We start from the raw sequence: 9,634 nt of genomic DNA, 5'->3' as shown, positions 1-9,634 counted from the left end.
CCATGTCCAACCCGGAATTAATGGGCATGCTCCACCTCAAAAAATCCAAATCTACCAGATCCACTAGAGCAAGCGACTTAAACCTTAACACGGATATAAATAGGACATGCTGGAGGGATAGATTTGTCACCCAGAGACTCCCTATGTTCTGGAATAAAATCCCGGTCCATGTGAGGCAGAGCACCTCGCTGGCTCTGTTCAAGAGAAATCTTGACCGGTGGATGGGAGATCGTAGGTTTACCCCGGGAATCATCTCTGTGTCACTGCTGGTCAGAGGCACAACAAACTAATGGGCACAGTATTTTTTAACATAAGGGGTGGCGTAAGCCACAAAAACTCTGGGCTAGGCTTATAAATGCCTTAGGGCAGATAGCCTAGTATAAACCTATGAACCTATTACCTGCAGCATTCCTTTCTCCTTGCCCCTAGGAAACTTGTCAGGTTCTAATGGGTTTAGGATTCCCGTGAGTCCCTGTATGGAAACCCTTTGACTAATCCAGCAGTGCTATATTTGGATTCTAGCAAGGACTCATCTTCTGTTGCATCCAGGAACCCTGTTCCCATTTAATGGGGAAGTAGAATTCTTGGCCATGTTATGGGGGGGGGCACATATCATGGTTACCATAGCCTTCAGAGTCTTAAACTTACCAGACCCTTATGTTTAGTTACCAGCAAATCTTGCTAGAGAATGAGGTCTAACACTGAGGAGATTATGGACACGGATCTGAAACAGAAGTTCTTTGAATTATGTGAAACTTCAGCTCAGGTCACCAGTCACTCCAAGAAATGGTTTTCCTATTTCAACTTAAAGGTACTTTTCACTGCGAAGTGGTACCAGTCCAGTGTCTTTAGGATTTCTACAAAGTTCAAGCTCTTTCGTCTTAACAATGCACCTCACTTCTCTGTCCTCTTTACCTTATCTCATTTGTCATTGATAGAATTGGACTGTTTTTCCGTTACTGAAGCACCCTTACTTTTCCTAGGACACATTAATTTTCTACTACATTTTCATTATTGCAAATACAGCTTAACTAGCTTCACTAATATTTTTTGAACTAGAGTAATTATTTCTCTCTTCCTGTATCTGGACATTTTTCTTCTTCGCTGTTTTCCTGGTCTTAAATTGATTGATATATCCTAATGTTAAAGGTGGGAAAGCTGGGGATTTTTTAAAGAACAGCCAAGCCAAAACTGAGCCAAGGGACTGCCTTGGCTCTTAGATCCCACTAAGAGCCAAACCATACCAGATCATCAAAGCAGTAACTGGGTTACAAATAATCCACAAAGTAGCAGCAATCAGATAAACTCCACAACAAAATGAAAAATAAAAAGCTGTGTCAGAATGAATAAAAACAAGTTTATTATTCCAAAGCCAACCTTAAGCGCTTTCGTCTCTTCAACCAGAGACTTCTTCAGACTAAGGCTTTGCATTAAAAATCAACAATTTATATGCTTAATAGCTAATTACCTACTTATCATTTAAAAACAGTGTTCCTAAAATTTTTTTTAATATATAAAAACAAAACAGTATAAAACATATAAAAGGTCAGAAATATATAAATAGAACACATACATCTGTAAATAAAACATATAAAATCAATGTTTCGGCCCCTTCCTTTTTAAGTACATTATGAGCTCTTCGCTATTATTTAGTCCTGGAGGGAAACGAGCATTTAGCCTTACCTTGCCAACAATATTCCAACCAGCCTAACTCTTCTTCAACATTAACAGTATTACCATCAAAGTTTAGAAAATCCAAAACTATGCATTTGAAATGTATTTTGCATTTTTTCTCAGTATAATGTTTACTCATAGCATTTTTCATATCTGCATGTGTGATTGCATAATTGTGTTCGTAGATTCTTCTATATAATTCTCTCTTGGTTCTCCCTACATTTTTGGCTTTACATGTAAACCTACCTGGGATTTGTACTACTGTTTTCCCACTAACAATTCACTACTGTCAGTAAATAAATATTGGCAGTAGTTACAGTTGTAACATTTAACCATCCCCTTCTTAGGCTCAACTTCCTTCACCTTATTTAATTTACTCTGGAAGTAGTCTTTATAATTTTTAGCCCTTTTTTGCACAAACCTCGGTTCATTTCTTATCTTTTCAAAAATTTCTGTTTCCTTTCAAAATCCCCCAGTTTCTCCTCACAATGTTTTTTTTTTATTGTTTGAATCTGTACTATTTTGTACTGCTAATGCTGTCCCAAAACTCTCTGCTATATTCCCGTCTAAACTGCTATTAGTATCAACTGCATTGTTTTTCTTTTTTCTACTTCTATAAACAAACTTTCCACTTCTCCTTGTGGATGTCCTCTTATTTTCCACCCTTAGCTTCTTGTTCAAATACCTTATCTTCTTTAGTCAAATTACTTATCCTTTTAAGTTGTCCCTTGACTATATTTATTTTAGTTTTCTTTGGATGTAGGCTGGAGTAAAGCAAATGCATATTATTTTGAAAATCTTATTTATATATTTTAGAAATAAGTTTGTTCTCTTCTTTATATATTGTAAGAGCTAAAAAAATAAATGTTATCTACACTATAACTATGACAAAATTTTATATAAGAACAAACATTAATATAATTTAGAAATTGTTCTAACTCCTTTCTAGAACCATCCCATATTAAAAAACATCGTCAATAAAACGTAACATCTTTCCTATATATTTATTGAACTCACTTTCTAATATATTAGCAGTTTCCCAGCCTTGCATGAAAACATTCGCATAACTTGGGGCTAGAGCTGCACCTATTGCAACTCCATTCGTTTGAACAAATTTCTGCTCATAAAAATCTAAATAGTTGTAGCTCAAGACTAAATCAATCATCTCCATTAGCTGTCCAACAGTATTCAGGGAGAACTCTTTTGATTTTAATAATTCTATTCTCTGTCCATCCCTTCTTTCTTTGGAATCCTAGTGTATAAAGAATTGATATCTAAAGTTTCTAATATATGTGAGTCAGATACCTGAATTCCTTCTATTTTCTTCATAGGTAGGTTCTAGGCTATCAGACCAAGGGCCTACGTAAACCTAGCCAACAAGGTTCCCTGGCTTACACCACCCAAGAAAGTTATTTTCCTGTGCCACTGTTGAGCAGAGACAGAAGTGATCCCTGGAGTGTATTTCCTCTTTCTTATCCACTCATCAAGATTTTTCTTGAAGAGTGCTAATGAATAACGTTGCATGACATAGATGGGTAGCCTGTTCCAGAGTATGGGAAGTCTCTGGGACAGGAATCTATCCCTCCAGCATGTCCTGTTTTTTGTGTTGACAAGGTTTAGGTCCCTAGAACGTGTAGCTCAGAGGGATTGGGATTTCTTTAGGTGTAGCATGTCCAACAGCTCTGGGTTTGACATAGCTTTATATGTTAGGCAGAGATCACCTCTGAGTAGGCGATATGCTACGGAGTAAAGCTGGAGTTTTTTTAGATGGTCAGTGTAGGGCATTTGTTTGAGGCCAGTAATCCTCTTTGTGAGGTACTTCTGTGGCCTTTCCAGCTGCTGCAGATGTCTTGTGAGGTACATTCCAAAAGGGGTGTTGTACTCTATAATGAGTCTGAGTGCCGAGTAGAGGGGAACAATGACCTCTTTTTTTCCTGGATGAGAATCCTTTCATGATGAGGTGTGCCTCGTAGAATGACTTCCTGACTACTGTGGCAATATGAGTATCAAAGCAGAGGCTACTGTCCACCTGGATCCTAAGGTCTCTTATCACACATTTGGATTGCTGCCTATGTGGTAGTTTATGGGTATAGTGTTTTTACTAAAGGGGATGACACTGCACTTTTTGGCATTGAGCTTGAGGCCATGGCTCTGACACCAGGCATCTGTCTCAGCGAGGCCCTTCTGTAGGATGTCCACATCATTTGGGGACTTGACTATGGCTCCTGGTTTGCAGTCATCTGCAAACTTCATTAGCCAGAGGCCCTCTGTGTTAGCCTGTACTTCAGAGAAGTAGATACCAAACAGGAAAGGTCCCAGGACGGAACCCTGTGGTACTCCACTTGTCACTGCTTTGAGGTCAGATTTGGAGTCTGCAGCTTTTACAGTGTGAGTTCTGTCAGTGTGCCAGTTGGCAACCCATCTTGTGACGTAGGGATTTATACCTAGTTTAGTGAGTTTAGCTATAATTCCAGAATGGGGGATGGTGTTGAAAGCCTTGGCGAGGTCAAGATAGGCTGTGTGAACCACCTTACCCTCATCTACGGCTTTGGTGACTGCCTCAAAGAAGTCGATCAGGTTCAGGAGGCATGATCTGCCTTTCACAAACCCAAACTGGGTGGGATCCAGAGTTTGGAGGTTACCAATGTCTTTGAGTTCCATGGTGATACGTTCCATAGCCTTGCAGACCAGGCTCGTCAGGTTAATAGGTTGATAGTTCCCGGGATCAGTGGTGGCTCCCCCTTTGTGGAGTGGGATAACTGTTGGTGTGCACCATTCAGTGGGCACAAAGCCTGATGCAAGGCTATTATTGAACATGGTGCTTAAGTGGGAAGCCAGTTCATTCTGAAGTTCATATAAAATGCAGCCTGGGATGTTGTCCGGTCCCATGGATGCTGTGTTTTTGGCTTTAGAGAGTGCAGCTTTTACCTGCATAGTTGTTATTACAGGGACTCTGCATTCTTCCTGTATAGATATGGGCCCTTTAGGGAGTGGGGGTGGGGGTGGTGTAAAACTAGCACCAAACCTATCTGCCAGGATGTTAGCAATATCAGGTGGTTCTGTAATTTTCGTGCCGATGTGCTGTAACTCAGAGCAGATCTGGGTGTTTCCATCAAGATTTTTGACATAGCTATAGAATGCTTTGTGGTTGTCCTTAGAATTAGTGGTGATTTTGTTTTCATAGCTAGCTTTGGAGGATCTTATAAGGGATCTCAGCTTCTTACTGAGGCTAACCAGGGAGCTCCTCCACTCATGGGATTTTACTCTTTTGCAACAGTTTCTTCCTTCTGTTGTACAGTTTGTTTATGGCAGGGGACCACCAGAATGGCTTCCTTTTTTTTGAGGATAGCATCTTGGTTCTGTTTGGGATAGCATGATCCATGCACTCGTGTAAGTGCTTAGAGTGCATTTGTGTAGGATTCAGCAGTTGTAACTGTATTGTCCATCTGCATGGGTGTCATGAAGTTCACCACTTCTGTCTTAAGAAACATGAAGATAGCTTTGGAGAATTTTTTTACCGTGGTTTCCTTAATGGGGGGTGGGGGCGGGATGTGGATATCAAGGGTGATTATCTTATGGTCGGATCGGACCAATGAGGAGTTGACTTCAGGTGTGAAACACTGGTCACTCATGTTGGTAATGACTAGGTCTAGGATATTGTTGCCCCTGGTGGGGGTCATACAGTCATAACTGTCTTTTATAGAAGTTATACATTTCGGTACTAGCTTCTGTAGATGTTTGTCCACAAACACTGACATTCCTTCAGTTTTGCTGTTCCTACTTACTACTGTTGGTCTCAAAGGTGGTGAATCTAAGTTTTTATGGATCTTTGGAATTCCAAAGATCCTACTTATTTTTGGGTTGTTGGATAGATTTCTTTTTTTTCATCTATTCTTCCTGTATAGAACCATTCTTTTATACAGGAGTTAATCAGTGAATACCCCTTATTCACTTCTTTCATGTTCACAGTCCTATAAAAATTCTTGTCCGTCAACATTTCTTTCATTTTTTGTTCATATTCAATTCTATCCAACAAAACCATAGCTCCACCTTTGTCGGCTTATTTAAAAACACAGTGTTCCTAAAATTTTTTTTTTTTTTTTTTTATAAAAACATTTGCCCCAGCTCAAAGAGCTAATAAACTGGTTATGATCAATGAAATCAGAGACGGTCAGAAAATTGAATTTAAAAATGTTAACATTTTATTTGCACCTCATGCAAAGTAATGTATATTTTTATAGGCCTAGCTGTTACAATCCGCCCTTAATAAAAGAATTAGAAATGTTCTTGAATATATGAAAGTCACAAATGTTAGAAATGTTAGATAATGAAACAATGTTCAAATATAATCTAAAAAAGAAAAGGAATGTTTTGATGCATTAGTTAAAAATGAAGAGGTATTAGTTTTCAAAGCTGACAAAGGTGGAGCTATTGCGTGTAAGAGGCATGAACTGTATGTATCAGTATGTGAATGTGAATATAAATGGATTTATGTGGATGCTCTTTGTGTTTCACTGTTGCAGTCATCACATTTGGGTTATCTGCTTGCAGGTAGCCTTCAGCCAGCCTGAATACCAGAGTCTTTGGATTTCTGCGTCGGATGCTAACTCATCTTCCATGACGTCAGGGTATAAAACATGCAGCCAATGCCATTGCATCAGTCTTTCTTGCCGTGCAGTGCCCAAAGCAGTAGTAGTTTGCAAGTGCCGGTCGGCCATCTCCTGAAATTTTCATTTTCGAGTTTCAGACCCGAAGTCTTCAAAAAAGATAAGTAACCCCGTTGGGGATCCCATTTTCTTGCTCTAACCGATGTCAGTAAAAGTTAATTGTTTTACCTGTGGAAAGCAAATACCTCATAGAGATTTTCAGTCGTACTCATCCCCAGACCGCGATGTCCCTCGCTGTTGGTTTTGTGCCTTGTTCAATGACCGAACGATTCATTGTCGGGCTATTTTTGCAGCGAATTACTTTTGTACTCGATCTGTGTACTCCGAAATGGCTTAATTAAATCATCCGATTACTGATCTTCTGAAAAAACATAAGGATAAAGACAGAGACAGACAGCATAGGTCCAAAACTGCCGACAACACTTCTGTTAAGCTAGTCGCCAGTCTGCCAGTACTCAGTGAGGTGTTTTTGCAGCCCCTGATACCCGCTACTTCAGATTCACAGGCCTCTACTGAGATCCATTCGGAGTCTGCTATGCCGCAAGATGCTTCTTTGACTATGGAACCTGCGGATATCTCTACCTTGGATGGGTCTGGAGCCGCTGTACAGGCACCAGCTTCTGAGGGTGTATTCAGGCCTACAGATATTCATATTAAACCGACACCATCAATTTCATCCAGGCCAAAAGCTCACACTACGCCTAGAAAACAGACGACCAAACCACATGCTCAGGCCCATAGGCCTCAAAAACAAATGCTTAGAATGGCTGAAGACCTTATTACCTTAATTAGGGGAAGCCAGCCTTCTCCATCTAAGAGACCTAGAACTGAATTTCTTTGATTCTTCTGATCAGGAATCTGATTTTTCTGCTCCTTCTGATTACCAGGATTTGCCCTTATTTACTTATAAGCATTCCATTCCCTCTGCCTCCTCTCTAAAAGATCTTTCTTTCGGTGAAACCTTGCATACTCTTAGGGAGCATTTCTGCTGGGAAAGCTAGGATTACTCTGAGTCCAAAAAGAGACTTATGGAGTTCTTACTCCTGCCTCAACACAGGCCTTTAGCTATCCCTCCTAATCTGGACATTGTAGATGATGCCTTCTTGGAATCTAGCCTTACCCCAGACACTTTACTTCCAGCTCCCAGAAAACCTGACAGGTATTACAAAGTACCTGACTCTCTCAAGCTCCTCTTCAAAAATCCTTCTGTGGATCCAGAGACCATTTCCCAAGGACCAAAAGGCATTAAGGCTACTGCTGCCAAAAATCCTACCCCTTCTGATAGAGATTCTAGAGCCTTAGACAGATCGGGTAAGAAGGTATACACTTCTGCTACTTTGGCCATTAGGGCTTTAAATTGCCAGTTTCATATGTTAAAGTATCAGCAGCATATTATGGGAATACTTAAACAGAACATTATGTTGATTCCTGACTGTGCTGAACACAAAGAATTGCAAGATTTAATGCATTCTGCAGAACAAGTTGGTAAACATACTTTGCAATGTGGTTTTGACACTTTAGAAGCATCTTGCAGGGCTGCTGTCAGTGGGTCTGTACTCAGAAGGCATGCTTGGCTTAAGGAACAAAACCTGCTCGATCACGTTGAAGCTAAATTACTGGATGCTCCCTTAAACCAAGACCGCCTTTTTGGCAACAAAGCAGAAGTCGTCCTCAAAAGGATGGAGGAAAAAGCTAAATCTATGCAAACTGTTAGATTTCCTACAAGTACAGCCTTCCAGATTCAGCAGGCATTGGCCTTCAAAGAACTGGTCCTTTCCAGTCCCTTCCAGGCCTTCTCAGTCCAAACCCAGGAAAAGCAGACCACCCAGACTACAGTCTCAGGCTACGCACAGACCTAAGCAGTGGGGGGCTCCCACTTCCAAAGCAGGGAGTAGTAAGCCACCCCCCCTATGGAAAACTGGCACAATGACTTAACCTTAACCCTTCCAAGCCCTGCTCCCTTAGGAGGAAAGCTCACCCTGCATGCAAAAAACTGGGAGCTCATTACCCAGGACAAATGGGTTTTGAACATAGTCTTCCAAGGATACAGATTCCACTTCCACACACTACCATCCCCAAATGGTTGGCCAGACCTATCCCCAAATCAATGGGCTGAGGCCCAACAGCAGGTTCTCTCTCTTCTCAGTATATGGGCTATTCAGCCTGTCCCAGCAGAACAAAGGGGACAAGGTTTTTATTCAAGACTTTTTCTGGTACCCAGAAAAGATGACAACTGGTGTCCTATCCTGGACCACTATTCTCAACACCTTTCTGGTGGTTCCAAAATAAGTGGCGGCTGGTGACTTCAAATTAAAGGGGTGCAGCTGAATGGGTGGGGTCAACTAGAAAGTGGTGGAGCTATGCTCAAAACCACAACTGGAACTTTAATTAAATACGCTGCCCTAGGTGCCAAACAGTCATTCCGAGAGTCCAAGACAAAATGAAGTGTAAAAGAAAAAATATTTCAATGCATTGACAACTTTCTTAATATCTAGATGGAAACACAGGTTGTGAGGCATAAAAAAATAAATTACTTTTTAAATACATTACTGGAATGCCAGTCAAAATCAAGTATAAAAAAACAAGCAGCACTCAACTCAAACCACTTCTCCTTGCACTGCAGTTCAAATTATAATTTATATTCAGCTTTATAAAATTGCCAAGTAACATGCTGAAAGTAGCAATCTCTGTGATACCCCCACTTGTAAAAATGTTGCTTATCCAAAAAAGACCTGCTGCCTGACAACTATCTACTTGTTTCATGGGGAAGACATGATCAAAGTAAAGAATGAACATCGAACAAGAAACAAGCTCAAGATAAATTGCTTAAAGGATTCCTGCACAAGTTATGGGCCATGCATGATAGATTGGCATTCTCTCTAGTTTACGGGTAAAGCCTGCAAAGATGACTGCAAGTCTCCAACAAATGTAATGAGCTTCTGAAAATACTGTAATCCTGTCCTTTATTACAAATACTGCCATATGCATTTCAATACCTAAGGCTTGTACATTATCTAGTTATGTAAATATTCTCTGCATGGCAATAACAAAAAGGCTTTCAATGCTGGTAATTCTTTAACAGTATGCTTATTAAAGCTTACTTGCATCTTACAATCTCTGACAAGCTTACCTGATGGTCATTAAAGCATTGCTACTTAAACACAGAGCAACAGGGCACTGCGACAGCATGCATTTCCTGAGTAATAAGCATAAATCAACCGTATAAAAATATGACAGAAAGCCAGAACATTCTGCAAAGTCAAGGACAGATGAAAAGCCACGGTCGTACTTGT

This window comes from Protopterus annectens, chromosome 13.part0, assembly GCF_019279795.1.
Source record: "Protopterus annectens isolate FY-2018-M chromosome 13.part0, PAN1.0, whole genome shotgun sequence".
NCBI classification, from domain to species: Eukaryota; Metazoa; Chordata; order Ceratodontiformes; family Protopteridae; genus Protopterus; species Protopterus annectens.
This window is presented reverse-complemented; position numbering follows the sequence as displayed.